At 41.1% G+C, this 23,749-nt stretch overlaps 1 long non-coding RNA gene across 2 annotated transcripts in view; it reads left to right on the forward strand.

Moving 5' to 3' along the window:
• The window catches only part of LOC124723221, a 191,742-nt gene that overhangs the window by 127,068 nt on the left and 40,925 nt on the right, over nucleotides 1–23,749 (forward strand). The window lies entirely within an intron of this gene.

Genomic DNA, 23,749 nt, shown 5'->3' on the forward strand with positions numbered 1-23,749 from the left:
ACACACATCCATGCCCGAGGCAGGATTCGAACCTGCGACCGTAGTAGTCGCGCGGTTCCGGACTGAGCGCCTGAACCGCTAGACCACCGCGGCCGGCACAGTCCAAGCATTTCAAAACGTTAACATTTATTTGTTCGAAAAAAAACAACGCATCAAACAATAATTAGAAGGCAGTTTATGGTGCCATTTTACATAATCATATGAGTCCTGTTTTTTCCCTAATTGCGATATAACGTCAAAGAAAAATTTATCTCGCTTCCTCAACAGATCTGGCTTTGTTAATGTCTCTGAATTTTTTACGTGAAAACTAATAAAAAGCTTTTAAAATAAAAAAACCTTATCAACATCCTACATCTTTGTTTTTCATGTCTACATGAACTGATTTATGCTGGAAAAAAATAGTTCCAATTTTGGCCACCAGGTGGAAACCTAGCGCTGTACAGCATGCGTAAGCAGCGGTTAATAATATCGTCAACATTATGCCTTTCTCAATTGTTTGACCTTTTCCACCCACATCCCGTTCCTAATCCAATACATATGGTAATATTTCAATATGTCTTTCTTGCGTTCGCAGCGCCAGATTTGCACCTGGTGACCGAAATGGGAACTAATTTTTTTCCAACATAAGTTTGTTTCGCATTAACGCATTAGAATATCTAGCCTACCAAGTTCCTCTGCGATACGATAATTACAGCCTACACTGGACCTCCGTGAGTAGCTGCTCTTCAGTTATAACCATCTGGTATACTGAGATGCTACCACAACTCCGCTGACAAAATTTCGGAAGTTGTACAGGGGTATTTTCTGAGTATTTTGGTATAAGGAATCCGTGGTCTTCAGTGGCTCTTTACACAGTTATTTCATTTTGTATGATTTCTTACACTCATTTAGCACACTGGAATCGCATTCGGGAGGACGACGGTTCAATCCCGCGTCCGGCTATCCTGATTTAGGTTTACCGTGATTTCCCTAAATCGCCCCAGGCAAATGCCGGGATGGTTCCTTTGAAAGGACACGGCCGACTTCCTTCCTTGTCCTTCCCTAATCCGATGAGACCGATGACCTCGCTGTTTGGTCTCTTCCCCCAAACAACCTAACCTCTTACACCCAGTTACCTTTGTACCTGTATTGCAATGAGAAAATCTGCACAACAGTAAGACCTATATATGTTACTTGTTCGATTCACTCGTGATCCTTCTTTATATTGGCAACATTAACGCCCACTTTACTCGTCGCCTTCATGCTTGCATTCAGTATTGCTCTCTTCTGTCTCGAGTTTGTTACTCTGGCAGTGTTAGTTGTACGTTAACAGTGACACACAGCAGTATCGATAGGTTTACAGATGAATGCCAATCTGCACCTCGTCTAGGATTTACTGAATACAGTGGCAGACCAGAACCGTGAATCTGTGCCGAGCTGTTCCCGTAGCGACGGCAACCACATCACAGTAGTTTTGCAGCTGTGGGGTGTCGCATTACTCTTTGGTTACTTTTACGCGTTTTGGTGACCGCATATTACAGGATTTTTCACTGTTGTGAAGGTTGTTTCCTCAAAACTAAGGTAACTGGAGTAACAAGCCGAATAAATCTTAATATATTAATACTCTGTAACGAGCCACCGGACACCACGGGTGCCTAATACCAAATTCCTCAGAAAATATCCTTGAACAGCCTCCGAAATGTAGGCGGTGGATTTCTGGTTCACCCTGTATATTATTCATGAACGCCACAAAAAATCCTACGGCTAACTCTATCTGTCAGTATTGATGTAAATCGGATGCATAAAACGACATCGACTATGGTCAACCAAGTTGAGTGGTCAGAAAATTCCTTTCAAAAATGTTTTGAGAAAAATCCTTACTCACAAATAGGAGCATCAACATAAACATGTACATCAAAAGACTCCGGCATAACACCAATTCAAATGGTAGACCAACTGTCGAAGCAGAGTGTGACAGAAGATCTGTCCACTTCTACTAGTTCTTCCTTCTGTGGAGCTAGCGTAAGCGAATATACGGACTCAGCCATGTGATACCAGAACGCTCAAGATTCTAAAGTCAGTGGAACAGATATTATATGTCCAGAATGAGATCTTCACTCTGCAGCGGAGTTCGCAGAAGAGCTTCTGTAAAGTTTGGAAGGTAGGAGACGAGATACTGGCAGATGTAAAGCTGTGAGTAGCGGGCGTGAGTCGTGCTTCGGTAGCTCAGATGGTAGAGCACTTGCCCGGGAAAGGCAAAGGTCCCGAGTTCGAGTCCCGGTCGGGCACACAGTTTTAATCTGCCAGGAAGTTTCAGATATTATATGTCATTAATAAAAGCAGGAATACCTCTCCACAGCGAGCAAGGTGGCGCAGTGGTTAGCACACTGGATTCGCATTCGGGAGGACGACGGTTCAATCCCGCGTCCGGCCATCCTGATTTAGGTTTTCTGTGATTTCCCTAAATCGCTTCAGGCAAACGCCGGTATGGTACCTTTAAAAGGGCACGGCCGACTTCCTTCCTTGTCCTTCCCTAATCCAATAAGACCGATTACCACGCTGTTTGGTCTCTTCCTCAAGCAACCTAACTCCAACCTCTCCACACTTGTAATGTGACTATACTCCGGCACTTGCGCCCGACGGACTGCATTTTCCTAGCTAGATTTTTGAGAGAAGCAAATATGCAGCTCTGAGGCAGCTGTATGACGGTCTGGAAAACCACAGGAGGATGTGCCTCTAGAATTTGCAGTTTCAGTGAAACCTGACGATTCTTTATCAACTCTCTGTACTTAGTTATCCAGGCCTTATAATTTTTTATTTAACTGTCTTGAGCACAAAGCTTTTTGAACAGACTTTACCGGTTTCGGCTATGCAGTAGCCATATTCAGAATCTCTCACTGCACTAAATCATAATAGTGTAACAAAATATGAATCATATTATTTTTTTCATGATGAGTGAAAACATCGCTGACAGCTGGTAAGACTTGGTTTTAATTAAACACACTATCGATTTCACGGCATACAGCCGCATCTTCAGGTGCACCCTACGTATTTTAGAACTGAAATATAATTATAAACTGTATTGCAAATTTGTGCCGTTATAGAAACACTATTTGAAGACTTATCACCCCAAAAATTATTACATTTATCCGTGATACGTTATCCCAACGTTCATAGTCAAGGTACTGCCATTCTGAGGGTACTGTCAATATGTAAATAAGCAATGCTGTAGGCTAAAGCCGATTTCGAAGATATGGCTTATAACGTAGGTAACTGTGGTAATAGTGCATGACCGTAGATACAAAGTAGAATAAACTATGCACGCCGCTTCGTTATCTATCTCAAAACAGATACGGAAGGTACAGCATGCAGAAGTGCGCACTGCCTTCATCGGCCACCAAGAAACAACGAGTAAATAACAACGGTCACGTGGACGCTGTGTCGCAATGCCCACGTGGCTAAATACGTTGGGCCGCTCCCTCACATTAAAAATATGATACTGAATATTTTTTAATTTATATATTTTACCCTACAAGCCAGGAAAGTTTTTCAAAATATTATGATGCTGGTAGTCCAACTTACTATTGAGCGTGTTCCGTATAACTATATTTTTCTCCTGTATTTAAAAATTTCCACCTCTTTCAGTAAATTGAAAACCTGGCCTTTTTCTTTTCTATGGGGTATTACAAGATTTTCAGCAAGACTTGTGATAATATGCCCCTGTTCCCGTAAGTGCGTCGTTAATGCAGATTTGGAATTTGTTAAATTCAGATGTTCTTGGAACCTATTACTGAAGGATCTACCAGTTTGCTCTATGTATTTTTTGGCACAATCGTCGCATTTGATATTTTTACATGTTTGTGACTTGTAGTGCCACTGAATGGAGATTCTGAAGATGGCTACTGCATAGCCGAGAGCGGTAAATTCGTTCAAAAAATATGTGAGCAAGACAGTAAAATAAAAATAATTATATACATCGTATCATCGCTCTACAAATTGTCATTTTACGTCAGTTTTTGTCCAGGCTTCCATGAGTTTCCTCAACCGAAAGCAACGGTATAAACATCTCACCTAAGCGCTGTACACGAATTTCTGACCAGCTTACGTGTAGATAGACGGCTTGAGTGTGAAACTTGATGGTTTTTTGAAAAGTCTTGTCTGGTAGCTTCACATTACCTTCATGTCTGGATTATGAATGTGAGAAAAATGGTTATCTTAATTGCTTTAAAATGCCTGTGTGATCACTATCAAGAGAGGCAATAATAGAACAAAATTATTTCACACAAATTCCAAACAGATAATTGAAAGAAACAATCATATTTGCAAAAAATATATAGTCATTTACGGAGCTTCGGAAACCACGCGCATTGACATCTGGCGGTAAGAACTAATGCTACACTTCACGACAATTCACTGTATTTAGTTTAGCGGACATGAAGACTTACTGTTTTAAATTTAATAAGAACCGAAAAACACAATTTAGCAGTTATGGGTGAGGTGAATACTAGGTTAACAGGTCGATCTTAAAAAATGCCGTGAGACGGCCGCTGTGACCGAGCTGTTCTAGGCGCTTCAGTCTGGAACTGCGCTGCTGCTACGGTCGCAAGTTCGAAGGCTACCTCGGGCATGGATGAGTGTGATGTCCTTAGGTTAGTTAGGTTTAAGTAGTTCTAAGTCTATGGGACTGATGACCTCAGATGTTAAGTCCCATAGTGCTTCGAGCCATTTGATTTGATTTTAAAATGCCGTGTTTTAGAATCCACGTCCTCAGTGCTTTCTGATCAATTTGTGTTCTGTGTATTCTCTGCTGGCTAGTAATAGCAGTAATTACGGCAAGAACGTGGGGAGGATGGCAATTAGCACATGCCGTCGTCTATTGGGAACTGTTGTGCCTCAGAGATGCTTCGGCGGTGCGTATGCGGGGGTCTCGGCACGTATCAAGTGCTCCTTTAACTAACTCCGTCACTCGTTTTAATACATTTATTTACAATTTTAGGTATAAAATGTAAGGAAATGTAAGAGTTGGTGTATACTTTGACGGGGAATTTTTAAATGGTTCAAATGGCTCTGAGCACTATGGGACTTAACTTCTGAGGTCATCAGTCCCCTAGAACTTAGAGCTACTTAAACCTAACTAACCTAAGGACACCACACACATCCATGCCCGAGGCAGGATTCCAACCTGCGACCGTAGCGGTCGCGCGGTTCCAGACTGTAGCGCCTAGAACCGCTCAGCCACAACGGCCGGCGGGAATTTTTAAGTATGTTTGCAACAACTTAATGCAGAACTTAAGGACGAATGTAGCTTTCGCGTGATGTCTCTCTGTCGTGTAATAGGTCGATGAAACTTCGACCACACACAGAAATAACTACTACAGTATTATACAGAGGATAAATGAAAGACATACGCTGTGAGACGAATATAAATGGCACTTTTATTCAAATGTCAATCACCCTGAAGTTACCGCGATTTCTGATGGGTGTGACATGCTTCTTAATGAAACCAGGGCCGAATGCACACCTGAAAATACCCAATAGTTATGCCTTCCTACACCATAACACCTTGATCACCAAAACTATCGTGTTCGATAATGTTCCTGGGTGCATTAAATATGCCCACCTCTCGCCATATTAGCGCGACCCGTGGCGTGGTCCTATCGATATGACCGTTAGGTTAAGATGATCTTTGGTCCGTGAGTGGAGGGTTCGTTGCGTGGTGGTCCTACCATACAGTAAATACCTCTGGAGTGAGCATTCACATGCACAGAACAGATTTTGTGTTGTCAACATACATTGCCGACTTGGTCACGTGTTCTCGTGACGTCGTGTGTTTGTCCGTATAGCGCCCTGTATATTTAGAATGTCATTACATCCCTAGTACAGACGGATTCTTTTCGAACGTGTCGTGGTTGCACAGACATTTTAACAGTATCCATTTGGTACCGGGAATAAACCAGCTACGTAGCTTTTAACGGCAAGTGATATTACATCCTGCTTCTTTGCGATAGGTGTCACAATTCAGATGCACTCGATTTTTGGTAGTTCTCGGTACGATACGGCACTTTATAGTATTACAGAGCCTGACGTACATTTTTGCAGTGATAGTCTTGCAAAACGACTTGACAGTACGCTAGCACTTTTGCAAGTGTCCGAAAAACACCGAATTTTCCACACATTAGCGATTACGTCCCTGCTAATTCGTCCTTTTTTTTGCTGTTTCTGCGTATTTATTTTCTCGCTTTTGCGACCTAAAGCACAATTTTTCTTACTGGTGACACTTTGAAGTATTTATTTAACGCATTTTCGTACTTGCTCCCAGTTTATTAAATAAGTAGTAGACTGAGTAATCTATATACATAATCGACAAGTCACTGATAAATGCATGGAGGATAGTATTTGCTGAAACAACTAACCATTCCCTTTCCTGTTCCACTAGCAAATTTACGAGAGGAAGCGACTGTTTGTAAGCTTTTGTACGAGCCGTAATATCTATATATCTAGTATATAGTCATAAAATCGTAGAAATACTGTATAGGTCTACAGAATCAAGCCTTAATTATAATGCGCCTCGAAATTTTTAAAAAATGGCTCTGAGCACTATGGGACTTAACATCTGTGGTCATCAGTCCCCTAGAACTTACAACTACTTAAACCTAACTAACCTAAGGACATCACACACATCCATGCCCGAGGCAGTCGCGCGGTTCCGGACTGAGCGCCTTAACCGCGAGACCACCGCGGCCGGCGAAATTTTTAAGCATGTACAGTGTCTCTTACTAATATGATAACTGCAATTAGAGCTACATGGTATGTACCCATGAAAAGTTACTATCCCTCCATTCACGCATTTTTCTTTGCATCCGTAGCAACAATAGTAATTCACCATTGCTATTTCACTATCAACAAACGGTGAAACACAACAAAAACTCTTGATATTATAAACTTCAAACGCTGCAGAAAGCACACACGCACAGCAAAGTCCCGAAAACACGTGACAATCCTGGTTTAATGTTGACAACATGTGCAGAACGCAATGCTCACTCCAGAGATATTTACTCTATGGGTTCTACCAGAGAGGAGACTCTCGAAGTCAAGTTGACGATCGCGCGCATGCACACATGTAAGGAGTGAAGGAAGTGAGCACTGTGGACAGTGGTCGGACGTCTGTGTGTGTGGCAGTTGGCTCGGTGACGGAGAGCGAGTGTAGGAAAGTGTTTCCACGAATGCAGAGACAGAGAGACAGAGAGAGAGAGAGAGAGAGAGAGAGAGAGAGAGAGAGAGAGAGAGAGTGAAGTTATTTGCAATTCAGTGAGGAGTGTGGGGTTCGCTGGCCGGCTGAAAGCAATTGATTCCGGAGCCCGGAAGAAGGCAGGAAGGCACCTCGAGGGTTCGCTTCGGGAAGTAAGTGGACGCATTGGCTTCGGGTGTGGCGCCTCGGGAGGAGGCGTTACTGTTCGTTGGACGGAGACTGGCTGTTTATTGAATCCCATTCTGATTTCGCTGAAGGCTGCGAGTGCTCGAAAATAGCCATAAATGTAGTGGATGCAGTGCGGATTTATTTAATTTAGTGAGCACTTCCCTTTTGCTACTTAGATGTGAGGTAGTGAACTTGGTCCGCAAATGTAAAACTGGTACTCACCATCATCTTAGTTTTCAGTGGTATATTTTGTATTTATAGCTAACACTTGGTTTAAGAATCATGATAGAAGGTTGTATACATGGAAGAACCCTGGAGATACTAAAAGGTATCAGATAGATTATATAATGGTAAGACAGAGATTTAGGAACCAGGTTTTAAATTGTAAGAAATTTCCAGGGGCAGATGTGGACTCTGACCACAATCTGTTGGTTATGACCTGTAGATTAAAACTGAAGAAACTGCAAAAAGGTGGCAATTTAAGGAAATGGGACCTGGATAAACTGAAAGAACCAGAGGTTGTACAGAGTTTCAGGGAGAGCATAAGGGAACAATTGAAAGGAATGGTGGAAAGAAATGCAGTAGAAGAAGAATGGGTAGCTCTGAGGGATGAAGTAGTGAAGGCAGCAGACGATCAAGTAGGTAAAAAGAGGGTTAGTAGAAATCCTTGGGTAACAGAAGAAATATTGAATTTAATTGATGAAAGGAGAAAATATAAAAATGCAGTAAATGAAGCAGGCAAAAAGGAATACAAACGTCTCAAAAATGAGATCGACAGGAAGTGCAAAATGGCTAAGCAGGGATGGCTAGAGGACAAATGTAAGGATGTAGAGGCTTATCTCACTAGGGGTAAGATAGATACTGCCTACAGGAAAATTGAAGAGACCTTTGGAGATAAGAGAACCACATGTATGAACGTCAAGAGCTCAGATGGAAACCCAGTTCTAAGCAAAGAAGGGAAAGCAGAAAGGTGGAAGGAGTATATAGAGAGTCTATACAAGGGCGATGCACTTGAGGACAATATTATGGAAGTGGAAGAGGGTGTAGATGAAGATGAAATGGGAGATACGATACTGCGTGAAGAGTTTGACAGAGCACTGAAGGACCTGAGTCGAAACAAGGCCCCCGGAGTAGACAACATTCCATTGGAACTACTGACGGCCTTGGGAGAGCCAGTTCTGACAAAACTCTACCATCTGGTGAGCAAGATGTATGAAACAGGCGAAATACCCTCAGACTTCAAGAAGAATATAATAATTCCAATCCCAAAGAAAGCAGGTGTTGACAGATGTGAAAATTACCGAACAATCAGTTTAATTAGCCACAGCTGCAAAGTACTAGCACGAATTCTTTACAGACGAATGGAAAAACTAGTAGAAGCCGACCTCGGGGAAGATCAGTTTGGATTCCGTAGAAATACTAGAACACGTGAGGCAATACTGACCTTACGACTTATCTTAGAAGAAAGATTAAGGAAAGGCAAACCTACGTTTCTAGCATTTGTAGACTTAGAGAAAGCTTTTGACAATGTTGACTGGAATACTCTCTTTCAAATTCTAAAAGTGGCAGGGGTAAAATACAGGGAGCGAAAGGCTATTTACAACTTGTACAGAAACCAGATGGCAGTTATAAGAGTTGAGGGACATGAAAGGGAAGCAGTGGTTGGGAAGGGAGTAAGACAGGGTTGTAGCCTCTCCCCGATGTTATTCAATCTGTATATTGAGCAAGCAGTAAAGGAAACAAAAGAAAAATTTGGAGTAGGTATTAAAATCCATGGAGAAGAAATAAAAACTTTGAGGTTCGCCGATGACATTGTAATTCTGTCAGAGACAGCAAAGGACTTGGAAGAGCAGTTGAACGGAATGGATGGTGTCTTGAAGGGAGGATATAAGATGAACATCAACAAAAGCAAAACGAGGATAATGGAATGTAGTCGAATTAAGTCGGGTGATGCTGAGGGTATTAGATTAGGAAATGAGACACTTAAAGTAGTAAAGGAGTTTTGCTATTTGGGGAGCAAAATAACTGATGATGGACGAAGTAGAGAGGATATAAAATGTAGACTGGCAATGGCAAGGAAAGCGTTTCTGAAGAAGAGAAATTTGTTAACATCGAGTATAGATTTAAGTGTCAGGAAGTTATTTCTGAAAGTATTTGTATGGAGTGTAGCCATGTATGGAAGTGAAACATGGACGGTAAATAGTTTGGACAAGAAGAGAATAGAAGCTTTTGAAATGTGGTGCTTCAGAAGAATGCTGAAGATTAGATGGGTAGATCACATAACTAATGAGGAAGTATTGAATAGGATTGGGGAGAAGAGAAGTTTGTGGCACAACTTGACCAGAAGAAGGGATCGGTTGGTAGGACATGTTCTGAGGCATCAAGGGATCACCAATTTAGTATTGGAGGGCAGCGTGGAGGGTAAAAATCATAGGGGGAGACCAAGAGATGAATACACTAAGCAGATTCAGAAGGATGCAGGTTGCAGTAGGTACTGGGAGATGAAGAAGCTTGCACAGGATAGAGTAGCATGGAGAGCTGCATCAAACCAGTCTCAGGACTGAAGACCACAACAACAACAACATTTTGTATTTGGTAATTCTGAGCCTGTACTGGCACTGTGTATTTCGTGGCGTAATCTAAAGCTCACACTCATGTCAGTTAAGGCGCTGTACAAAGTTGCAGGTGATTTTTCTTAAAAATATAATTATCTTTGGAGGTTGTTATAGTGGGCTAGGGCCCGTGAATTGGTACTTACTTGATTTTGTAACAGTTGTATGGTAGAAACTAGTTGTCACTGGCGAGTTTAGGTACTTGTAAATTACTGTGCTCTTAAGATGTCGTCAAATGTTAATTATTCAATTCCAGGGTTGTACTGGTATTAACAAGTTGTGCTGCCGGAATTATGATGACAGTCACAGTGTGTGTTTTTAACTACTGTGCCGTTAAGACGACCTTAAGTGATAACTGGGGCTCGTTCACCTTGTTCGTTAGTAGTAAAATTTATCATTGTTTTTGGATTAAAATCTTAAAGCAAGCAGGAGCCTCTTAGTTCATCTATTTGTTTTATATTTTAGTGCTTAATAAGTTTTCATGCGATGCTGGAAACCTTAACGTATTTTGTGATTTGTGCTTTTGAACTGATGGTATGTGGTCATGCAGCGGCGTGACTAGTTGGTGGTTGTGTTGGACCACAGTCTAACCAGACCTTCATGTGTTAAAGCAACGCCTGCCTGGGCGCGTGGCATTGATTTGTAATTAGTTATATTATTTGAAGTGTTGGCCTTTGCAAGACATTTGCGTATATTTGAATTATGGCATTCATCTTTTGATAGCTTACAGGGAATTTTTAAGAATATTTGTTCTATTTAAACCAGTTACAATATTTTTCTTAAACTGGAAGTTTAAAACTTCTTTTATCAGGAAATGTCAAATTGTATTCCACGGCTGATTAATGTGCAATAATTAATTAATTAATTAATTAATTAATCCCAGCACCTTTCGTACTCCACTAGCTTAGCTTTCTCTACCGTGGTCAATAAATATATTATCTTTCTTAAAGAAATATTTGACCGTTTCAGTGCATACGTCCAGAATCACTATTCAAACTGAATGTGCCTTCATTCTAGAAGAGCACACGACCCTACTCCTTATTAGTCCAGTCCCTATGCCCTTGGCACCATCGTAAACTGTGCTGCCAATGTACGTGTGTCAACAGAAAACAAACTACTGGTCGTAGGGCAGATAGCAGTCATCTGCTACTGTAGTTCACCTGGTCGACCATCTCCTCTTTTTCCAGCAGCAGCGCAATGGTTCGGAACGCTCCCAATGTTACTGATAATCCGTCTTGATTGCAAAAATGTTTATTCACATGACCGGTTTCGGTTCCTCTAGAACCATCTTCAGATTTGCAATTTTGTTACAGGAGCAACCCGTCCACACACAGGTTGCTGTCGATCTGAAGATGGTTCTAGAGAAACCGAAACCAGTCATGTGAATAAATATTTTTGCAATCAAGGCAGGTTATAAGTAACATAGTATAACCAGTGATCGCGGTATCCCATCAGACATTATGTCTGTTTTTGCATCGCTCCCAATGCACGTGAAACAATGCTGTGAGCAATATCAAACTCCTGGGCTACACTCGTCACACTTCGATCTTCTTCCACTTTCCCAATGATTCTTTCCCGTATGAAGTCGTCCAGATGTCCCCGAGCCATGTTGTAAGGAGGAACACATCCACGGAGCATCGTAAATGCTCGCTGATTGAAACATACTATCTTTTCCTCGTTCCTTCAATTGCCTCGTGTTGCGGGACCACCCCATTTGGCGCTATAGTTACACAGACCGCACACTATGTGACGTCCAGTTTTCTGTGCACGACTGAGAGACCTCTGGCAGCATGCTACCTCACTTTCATTCATTTGTACCGAGTTGTTGATATGCTATGTTACTTTACGTATCTCTTTTTGAAGTTTTGCGGAGCAGTGTACTTTGCTGAACAGTAGACGACGCTTGCTCCAGCCGTGAAAGGGCACAAAATACCGAGGAACACTGTGTTCTTGAATATTATCAGGGACCTCGGACAACAGTCAAGTGGCGAGAGCACAAAGAATCGACAGGTTAATCGGTTCACCGTCTTTTCGTGTGAGAGCTGAAAGGCTTCCTGTTAAGTCACAGATATAAATTAATTGAAATTTAAGTTCGTTGCGAACAATGGCTAAAACCAAGCTTATTGTCATGTGCTAGATGGAAAAGTGACAAAAACTCAGAAACGTCAGAACTTGAAACCGTAACTGTCGCTCTGAACAAGCTTAACAAGTTAGAAGCTGCCTATCAGAGCGACGATCAGTAAGGATACAGTTCACAAGGTTCCTGCCAGCTACTGTGGAACATACGAAAGTTCATTTTTTGCTATTTTGCAGCTGAATCTGGAGTATCGTGAACGCAACGTAGTTCGAGAAAATGATGGAGGAAATGAAACTCTCTTATGTGATATTGCTGATATTTGATCTATGGGCATGTGATGTTTGCAAGAGTGTTCGAAATTAATGAACGCTTAGGTTTCACATGAGTGTCAAGATCATCCACATGCACTAAAATTAAACAAAATTTCAGAATATAGCAATAATTATTTGTTACAACAAAAAAATAACTTCAAAACTGTGTCTACCAATCAGTTTCCAGATGTTTTAATTAAAGTATTAACAATTATGATGAAACGTAATTTATCTTAACATCTCGTGGTTCTAAAATAGTCCTACAAGACTGCAAAGTCATTTTACAATTCATCTGTAGCCTAAAATATCGCAGGCAAGCATTAATCAGCGTGTTCAACTTTTTCTGTACGTTTACCTCTTTTCGTGCTACTTGTTACAGATATTACATTTTCAAAGCTGGATTTCATGTTTGGGCGGTTACAAGCTGCACAGTCATGAACTATGACAAGGTGCTGATTGCATCAGTAGTCTTGTGGGATAGAAGCTGCTATGCAGTCATCCCGGTGAAGCGTGCGGCCTTAGCATATTAAACAACGTCCGCTTGTCTCCCAAGTATGGCCTTGTAAGACTAAAGCCGATTCTCTGTGTTATATTGCCAAGTCCTAGCAGAACATTCACATTTGCCCGTTCTTATTTCCTCCACTTCAGCTTTTTCTTTCAGTTTCCTGCTGCCACTATTCGACGTACAGGAACTATTACAAATGGAACAGCCGTGTCATGGAAAAGCAGCGTAAACTTTTCAGTTCTAATTACTGATTAAAATTTAATATTCAGATAACACATGGAATACATACGCAACAGGAAATGCGCGGCACTATATCAGATGGATCCGCAAAGAAAAAAAGATGCATTAAACACCAAGATTAAAAACCAATGCGGTATTTATTCTTCCAGTGATCACATATGCCTCCGAAATATAGGCGTCACCTAAAAACATAAACTTCAAGAAGATGCAAGTAACTCAGAATAAATTATTGTGTGTTGGTACTGATGCAGTCAGAATAAATTATTGTGTATTAGTGCCGATGCTGTCCGTCATATACCAAAAATGATATACACAGAAAGTTAAATCCGTAAATTTCCTTAAATTATTCATAATTTCTGCACCAATACAGTCTTATCCCCCATCATCCTATCCAAGACATTGGTAACGTACACAAGATCCCAAATACCCCTAGAGATTCTGAGTCATCAGTTGATTATCTAAATTGCTTCGTCCCTAGATCCTATATTAATGCAAGAAAGTAACGTTCAAGATGCAGTGAAACCACTGTTATGTAGCCTCACAACTGAGACACAAGAAATGAGACCTATCCTGTCGCGGGCCTTGAAACTCAACGGGTTTTGAACCCTCCATATTGCTTGGTCAAACTGGTGTCTGAACGATCGTATAGACCGCAGCAACCATAGAATATAAACTGGCCCATAGGCACGCAAGTGTCTCTGTGTCTACTCATAACTACCCAGCTGCAGTCTAAGCAATCATTCATTCGTCTGTTCTGCATGTTATTCGGACTTAGAGGCAGGAATTTCTTGCGTTATAAATGACAAAGAATCACATCACAACATTTTGCTGCAACCACGTATCGAATTGTTAGCTCCAGGAGGGGACAGTGGCGGTCCAGCAGAAATTTTCCAGCGGAATGTCGAAAGTATGACGTCAGTTGTGTGATTAGACTGGAGACTTCTGAAGGAACTGAACTTACTACCTCATTCTCAATTACGGAACATAATCAAAAGAGAACCTAGCATCGGATGTACTGTAGGGAAGGATCTCTACTATAAATGTTGTACAGGGTGGTCGGAAACAGTCTACACGCTTGTAAGGGTGTTGCAGGATAGGTTTTGCCGAAAAATAATAGTTACGAAAAAAAAAATTCGATACGTTGCGACGTTCCCGAGTTAATTAGCGTTGAAGTTATCCAATCAGACCGTCGCGTGCCCAAATTCAAGCTGACCACCAGATAAAATTAGTGTCAGTTGTTCTCATAGCGTAGATGATAGCACACGAGACTGCTCACCCTTAGTCGGCCGCGGTGGCCGAGCGGTTCTAGGCGCTCCAGTTCGGAGCCGCGCTGCTGCTACGGTCGCAGGTTCGAATCCTGCCTCGGGCGTGGGTGTGTGTGATGTCCTTAGGTTAGTTAGGTTTAAGTAGTTCTAAGTTCTAGGGGACTGATGACCGCAGCAGTTGAGTCCCATAGTGCTCAGAGCCATTTGAACCATTTTTTGCTCGCCCTTTGGCTTGGGTTTGATCCTTATTACCGTCCCATGTCCAATTTTTGAACCGCTCTCTTGTTTGGTTTCAGGAAACAAAACGAAGAACACATCTGGCGACACCGTCTATGTCGGGTTGTAACGGTACTACCGACCACCTTAAACGGCAATCGATGCTAACATTATACTTCTGCGAGGAATTTTTAAGTAGTTGTGACCGTGAGATAACGTAATGGAAACAGAACAATCAAACTGAGATTCGTTTCCCAAACACTCCAGCAAAGTATAGCCATCAGTAAACGTTGGGACAGGAACAGACGCTCTCCCAGTACAAAAGTAAGTTGTAACATTACATATTAAAACCGGTTGCCAGCCTAATTAGACATTCTTGTATCAAGCAAAATGATAAAGAGAAGGCAGTGTTAAGGCTAACCTAACGTTCCTTGACAGACACACACTAAACTCTTTCCTTGTATCCGTTCATACTACAACACGGCAACCTAGCCTTGCAGATAAATACGTTACTAATAAGCAAATAGCCAATGAAAGGGCGAACAATAACATATGCCTCTCAACAACACGTACCTTGAACTAGGTACAACAGTTTATAAAGCCAATTACCGACACACATGAAATTAGTAGCAATACTGGACACGGAAAAGCTTATAATGATTCTGGATTTAAAGCAGGAGTCTGCTAATGATTATAATCTATAACTTCATTGCTTAGTTCAGGGTCTCCATGCCTGTGCATTAACCAACTTGCATTAGAATAGATAACGCAGTAAATAGTCCTTTCTTAAACTCGGTTTGAAGCAACTATACAGAATGCAAATCTGACTACACTGGCTCTGAAGGATCCTTTACTTTGCTTCATTTACTAACTGGCCTAGTACATGAGTACCCTTGAACTTTCATGGTCTGAAGAAACATGCTCATTAACAAAACTACACCAGTATGTATGAGAAATGGTAGGTATTGTTATCATTAATTAATAATTAAGTAAAGCACAACAAATGTGCTTTCATAAGCAGTATTTTGACCTAATCATAAATATAACACAACGTTAAATTCAAGTTCAACCACTTCCTCATAATAAACTAGGACATTCGGAATTAAATTCACTAGGATAGGATTCCTATCCAGGTTTGTGATAGGAGATAATGACGGGTGTAAGATAGAGTTTTTAGCAACACCACGATTATTATTAAAATCGACCAAATGTCACAAATACCTAGCCCATTTACAAAGTGCCAAATATAAACAAGTTAGTGGAAGGCTGATGGCACCGGTGGCGCAATTTGCAGTGGCTGTTAACCTGGCGGCGATGCAAGCATATTAATAGTGTTGGTGGTCGCCCTGTTACATATATTCTTGGCGTCGAAATTATGTTTTTATAGGGCCAAAAACAATGCCATGATAATGGTATCACCAAACGCAGCATCCGAGGCCCATAAATGCTGTCCTAAAGCTCTTCTGACCTCAAAAATGTAGGAATATGAGCCACAATTATCCGCCACTGCTAACGAGATGTTAACGACAGCCGGCCGAAGTGGCCGTGCGGTTAAAGGCGCTGCAGTCTGGAACCGCAAGTCCGCTACGGTCTCAGGTTCGAATCCTGCCTCGGGCATGGATGTTTGTGATGTCCTTAGGTTAGTTAGGTTTAACTAGTTCTAAGTTCTAGGGGACTAATGACCTCAGCAGTTGAGTCACATAGTGCTCAGAGCCATTTGAACCATTTTTTTGTTAACGACAGTACTGCTCAGCCCAGACTCCTTACCCGTCACAAAGGACAAAGTGCCACTTCCGCGCCAACCACACCTTTTCCACTCCGCCAGTCTACTTCCGCAACTGCGGGGCTTCCCTACATCTTTTACATTCAACCCTATGTTCCCTAACTATGGACCAAGTCATTTATAGTAAATTACACAACAATCATTCCATTAGTTATTTAAATCCACAAGCATAGTTTAATCAACATCGTTCAAAAGTTTCACATAACTGAAACATCTATACATAGCCAAAGAATTTACATGACAGGTACAACATTATACGTAATCAATACTATAAATTGACACAGAAATATCGATACCGATACAAAATAGGTCGAAAATAGGTGTTACAGAGTCCCTTGAATTTTCGCGCGCAACGGCCTGATTACTAATTTCAATGCTAATTCGGAAACGGCGCAACTTACCGCATTTTTTTCTTGATAGATATTTGTCAGCACAATCTACCTTAAAACACCCTCTCAAGCTTTTCAGATCGTTCCTAACCACCCTGTAATTATTGTTGGCCGTTAAGACTCAACACCATTGAGGATAGAAAGATATTGGAATTTCATTTATAGTCTGTATACTGTCTAGTAAAAAGAACACATGACTACATTTGTAAGTGATTTAGGGCTATACAGAGTGCAAAATTCTGTAAATAGAGCTGGCACCGCTGTGGTAGCTGTATTTCGACTGATCGAGTCGACCTAAGCTTGGATGACAGGCACGGACGCATCAATCCATGGTGCTTTAAATCTGTGTCAAAGTTCCTCAGTCTTAGCTAGCGAGTGACGGTGTGCCAGACTCTCGGAAACTCATGTCCAGACGTTTCTAGTGGGTGAGATACCTGGAGAACGTACTGGCCAGGGCAACAGTTTAACAACCTATCCGAATAGAAGCCAGGACCGCACGGCTAACATATAATGTTGCGTCGTTTTGCTGAAGTATAACATTATGGACAGCACGAAGATAAGGCACGGCCACCAACATTAACACGTCAGAAATGTGACGGCTACGTCCCAAATTACCCGCTCTGCGAACCACTGGAGACTGTATTGTATATCCAATCTCACACCATACCACCAATCTGGGGCTGGGCCCGTATCACGGTGACATATGCAGTCTGGCAACTTTCGTTCTCCCCGGAACCTCTACTCACGGATACCTCCATCATGATACTGTACAGAGAAACGGGTCTCATTGGAAGGACAATGTGGTGCCCCTCCTGCGTTCCATGTAGTTGTTGGGTGGACTACCGTTAGCGCACCTGTGCAATCAGGTCACGGTAAGCCGCAACAATGGTCGCAATCTTACAATCTGTGGTGCTCCAGACGCCGTTGCGCGAATATGGACGTTTTGACTCATTGATTCCATATTCGTATGACAGACTTCGGATGCTGACCAAGACGAGCAGCAATATCGTGAAACGATAAACTGAAATCTCAGTAGGCCAGGGTGCAGCTTCTGTCGAATTCCGCTGTTAGACGTTCCTTCTTGTGACCTTCTCACAAAGTAAAATAAAAAAGTAAAATAAAGTGAAATAAAATTCGGTTTCGATATCTGAATCAGAAAATCGCCGAATAGTAAGGCCATAGAGCCATTGGTGCATATTTCTAGCATCCGCCACTAGTCAGCGCTGCAGTCATCGAAAAATGGCTGTGGCGGGAAGTTTAAGAATATAAGATTGTGTTGATGGGAAATTTATTAATCCAAGACGACAGTCGCAGGGGATTTAAAAATGGAAGATGTCGTTGGCTAGAAATTAAAAAAAAAATACAAGATGAAAATTCCTGGCAAATTAAAACTGTGTGCCCGACCGAGACTCGAACTCGGGACCTTTGCCTTTCGCGGGCAAGTGCTCGCAGGAGAGCTTCTGTAAAATTTGGAAGGTGGGAGACGAGATACTGGCAGAAGTAAAGCTGTGAGTACCGGGCGTGAGTCGTGCTTCGGTAGCTCAGATAGTAGAGCACTTGCCAGCGAAAGCAAAGGTCCCGAGTTCGAGTCTCGGTCGGGCACACAGTTTTAATCTGCCAGGAAGTTTCATATTAGCGCACACTCCGCTGCAGAGTGAATATCTCATTCTGGAAAATACAAGATGATGGTGCAGAAAATTAAAAAATCAAAGGTGGTGGAATTGGCCCGTTTACGTTTCGCAGGCCTACTGATACTGCAATCCATTATGGCGACAAAGTCGATGATATTGCCAGTACTATGGTGTTTGCAAGTTGGAAAAAATGTTAGCTTCGCCTAAATTGTGTATATTGGTGCCATGTTCAAAACTATGTGAGTGATATAAATTTTTAGCATTTTTTGCGCCATATTCGAAGGTATTTACAAACGAAGTTACTTAAAGGGTGTAAATCGCAGTGCGCAGTGTTTCTATGTTTAAAATACATAAGCTTTATCGTCAGCAGAACTCACCCACTCACCTATTCCACCAACGCATACACACCGCCCCCCCCCCCCCCCCCCCACACACACACACACACAAACACTGCAAACCGTTGTTTCACCTCTCTCTCTCTCTCTCTGTAGTGTTTACTTGAATGAATAGGTGGGGGCAGGGGGGCAAACAATCAAACAGGAAGTAATCCAGACATAAATTTTATTATAAAAATTATTACATTCCGGAGAAAAGTTAGATGCACACTTGGTTGACTGTGCACAGATTAAGCCAAACAACACTATCACAGCCGGTTGATGTGGCCGAGTGGTTCTAGGCGCTTCAGTCTGGAACCCCGCGACCACTACGATCGCAGGTTCGAATCCTGCCTCGGGCATGGATGTATGTGATGTCCTTAGGTTAGTTAGGTTTAAGTAGTTCTAAGTTCTAGGGATCTGATGACCTCAGATGTTAAGTCCCATAGTGCTCAGAGCCATTTGAACCATTTGAACACTGTCGCACTTAGTAGCAAGAATGAGTACAGAAAATTTATCCAAGTTTAGCAAAAAGCTAAAGCTTCTTTTACAATATATGCCGATACAGAACGCGTGCTGTAATCAGGTCCTACTTACAGTCATGATAATATCTCTAGTTGGAGTACATTTACGTACATGATTCCACAGAACATATTGCATACAGTGTAGCTATGATGAAGGATGTTACTCAGAGTTTAAATTATACAATGCTATGACATGTTTCAGACATAAACTAAATCACATTTTTCATTTTTTCATACATATACAATAAAATCAGTCATTGTCATATTTCAGGTGATAGTGACCGCCTCAACGCAAAGATACTCAAATCAGTCATCATCTTTATTTTCTAGTTGACAGTCACCTCAAGCTAAGATTTTCATTTAATCTGGGAGTATAAATCATTTATCATCTTATTCCGACAAACTTAGTTTGTGCTGTTTAACAGTAGAAAATGAGTGACACTTCGATTGAATTACATGATGTACGCTTGTTTTAACTTCAGAATTCAGCACTCGTAATAATCATTGTTTAACTCCATTACAGAAAACTGTTTCACGCCCTTTGTTCTGAGTATTACACATCCTGACTGGATCTCAAATGCATACATTTTAGCATGTAGACTGATAAATTCGTTAATAGGTTCACTATTCATTTCGTCTTTCATTAACCCCACGCCGTATATATTTACCGGCAGAACATTTTATCTGTTATTTCCAAGGAAGCCTAGAGTATCAAATCATGTATGGACATCAACTTTAATATGATGAATTAAGCTATTGGTGTCCGTGTAACAGTTGTACGTGCTTCGCTGGAAACTTGTTTGGTATCTATCCACAATAAAAGTCTATTAGAAGGTTCTGTGAAATAGCCAGAATAGCCATTCCTACTGCTATTAGTTTGTCAAACACTACATCAGGCCTGTTTAATTCAGTATCAGCTAAATTTTCTTTAAAAATAACAATCCCTTGAAAATAAGTTTTGCAGTCAACGCAGCAGCTCCATGCCTACCTTCCCTATATATCACTTGTTTCATGTCTCGTTTGTCACATATTTTCCATTGTTTTACCAAACACAGTATTATTAATCAGCTTGAAAATGTTTTTCTCATTATCATTGCTTTCAGTCATGTGTTTCTGTGTATTAATCTCAATGTATGGTTTCATCCAGTATGCTTGTGTAAACGATAAAATTCTAAGGACCCACTTTATAATGGGAACATTATTTTTATTTTCCGTAGTGAATAACATAATGTTTCTTATGATATAAAGTCGAAATTAATTTCTTTGGCTTGTTACTATCACATAGTGGTGCCATTTTTGGGACATGAGGGCGATCTGTATGAAAGTCGTGAATACTCTCAGACGTTTGAGATCTACCTATAAAAACTAACCTGTGTCAGAATCGTCGGATATGTTTTCCATATCAGACGTTTCAACACTCTTTGTAGAAAGCCATACAAAACCGGGCACTGTAAGATTTTGTAACATTGCCGAGCTGTAAAGGCTATTCACTTCAAGCTATATAAGATTCGTCAGTTGTGTCAACATAACTAGCCATGAACCTGTCATGTCTGCATCAACCTGTTGTGCCTGCATGTACAATGAACAATACCACATCTAACACCCCTTTCTATAAGCTGGAAGTCTTCAGTGTCGGTAATAAGTTACAGTTCTACTTTAGTAATTTTCGATAGAGTACCCCAAGCCAACCCAGGTGAAATAATGTACTGCGCAAGACCCACTTCATATATTTTAAGATGTATACCACCAACGTTTTCGAACTCATCAACAAGCAGCAGTACGTCAATTTGAAAATATAAATCAGAATACTCTCCTAGCGTGTTACTCTTGAATAAATTCCGTACATTGCAGTATCTTTGGTATTTGCCTTCTGTTACCATTCCGTCAGTTAATAAAATTTTAAACTTCACAACTAGAGGTAACCTATTTTCCAGTATAAACGATTTATTACTCTTATATTCATACAGAAAAATGACCTTATAATTGACTAAATTATACTCGTAATTGTCAGAAAAACACGTCTTCACCACCTTTCATTAGTCTAATTTCAAATATGATGCACATTTTTCGAGGGATCATGTCAAAAACTTAAAAAACATCCTTAAGTCGTAAATTTTATATTACATCTCTTGTCTTGAGGTATTGTTGTAATATTCTTGGTAATGATTTATATTTCTCCAGATATTCGTCTTCAGCATCTCACTGCGCTGAATCGAGGGTTGCTAACGTAATGTCTGTCCCCGAACAGATTTTTTTCAGTCAACTAAGCATCTCAAGATGATTTTACGTCTGCATGAGTTAGTTCTCCGTACTGTACAGATGTGCACTCCAGGAAGATTTTACTGTTCTGTGAAGGGGAATGATGTGGAATAAACAGGTATTATAAGTCTTCTGCCTGTTAGTATATGGGAAGATGGATATTGGTCGTGCATATTTCTTTATTGAAATCACTGTTAGTTATGGTTGTCGGTGTTGTTGTTGTCGATGTCATTGTTATGCTCTTCAGTCCGAAGACGGGTTTGATGCAGCTCTCCAAGCTACTCTATCGTATGCAAGTTTCTTCACCTCTGAAGAACTATTGCAACCTATATCTAGATGATTACCCTGCAATTCACAGTGAAGTGCTTGGCAGAACGTTCATCGAAGCACCTTTAAGCTGCTTTTTTTACCGCTCCACTCTAGAACAGCATGCGGAAAAAACAAACACTTAAATCTTTCCGTGCGACCTCTGGTCTCGAGATTTTATTGTGATGATCATTTCTCCCGATGTAGGTGGGCGCTAACAAAATATTTTCACACTCTGAAGAGAAAGTTGTTGATCCAGATTTCACGGGAAGGTCCTGCTGCAGCATCCATTTGAATGTGCATACTGTCTTTATCTATTGGCCTCCTTCTACAATACCAAACTGATGAACCCCCGATGTCAGTCATCTTTTGCCAAAAGTTTCTTTCCTTCTTAAATCTATTCCGTACGCCCTCATCAGTTATGTGATATACCCATCTAATCTTTAGCATTCTTCTATAGCACCAAATTTCAAAATCTTCTATTGTCTGCTGAGGATTCTTCCGGTTTTTATGGCCGTGGTCCATGAAACTCTTCTATCCCTGACGTTTCGTCCAAGGCTGCGTTGGACATCTTTGGAGGTACGCCTGGTTCTGCTGCGTCTTGCCGACTGACGAGTCGGACGCCGAAGAGCGGCCTAAATACCGTGGAAAGTTGGTGTGGCCTGGATTTCACGTGATAGCAGAGATAGACCTTGTCAATGATAAAATATAGCTATCGATCATAGTACGTCAAAGATAAAAACTTCTCATCGATTCTGTAGCGCCACTGTCCATATTTCGCTGAGTTTCATGACTTTTTCTTTTCTGTTAAAATTATCCCCATGTTTATATATTTCGATGGTTTCTCTATATAGCCGTGGATAGTAGTTCGACATAGTACATAAAACTTCAGTTTCCGAAAATTTCACTACGTGATCACCTGACTGAAGAACATGTTCCGCCACGGCTGATTTGTCTGTTTTCCATAGTCGGCAAAGACTTTTATGTTCCTTCAACCGTGTATTCACACTTCTCTTTGTAGTTCCAATGTAGACCTTACCACATGTACACGGAAGCTTGTATACACCACTCGCAGACAGAGAGAGACGTTTATCCTTGACGGAACGAAGTGCTTGGCCTAATTTCTTAGTTGGTCTAAAAATCGGTCGAACGTCATGTTTCCTTAAAATTTTGCCGATTTGATCCGTTACTTTTTTGATGAAGGGTGGAGAAACCGTGTTTTTTCATCGCTGTGTCCTGTCGTTGTCCTTAGGCCTCCTGTTATTCGGTCGCAAAACTCTATTTATTTCCTTACTGGAGTACCCATTCTTCTCAGAAGCCTACTTTACATGTTTTAACTCGACTTCCAGGTATACCGGCGTACAAATTCTGTTAGCTCTGTCCTCTAGACTTTTAATTGCACCTTTATACTCTTCTTGCCGTGGACTGCGTACCGTGGACGTTTCACTTCCATACAAGACTAATCTCCAAATTACTTTTGACTTAAGATCACGTATTTGTAATATTTCGTTTTCTGTTCTGTTCTTTTGCTAGTGAATGATCTCACAGTGGATGAGAACGTTAGTAATAGCACATGTTATGAGAATAAGAAGATCCCAAACATTCAAGGTAAGTTCATTTTTATTGAAATACTGGAGGGTTGGAACTTTAATAGTGGCAACTATTTATTTACAGCTCTTACAAAATAGATAAATGTTTCAAAGTTTTACTGACATTCAGAGTAGTCACCAGTATTGTGTATAACCAGTTGCCAGCGATGTGAAGTCGTAGAATACTCTTAGCAGTGCCAGTTGTGTTGACAGTTCGGGCGACGCGGTCTGTTGCCCTACGAATTTGTAGCAGTTCTGAAGCGAATGCCGTG

This window comes from Schistocerca piceifrons, chromosome X (assembly GCF_021461385.2).
Source record: "Schistocerca piceifrons isolate TAMUIC-IGC-003096 chromosome X, iqSchPice1.1, whole genome shotgun sequence".
In the NCBI taxonomy this organism is placed as follows: Eukaryota; Metazoa; Arthropoda; class Insecta; order Orthoptera; family Acrididae; genus Schistocerca; species Schistocerca piceifrons.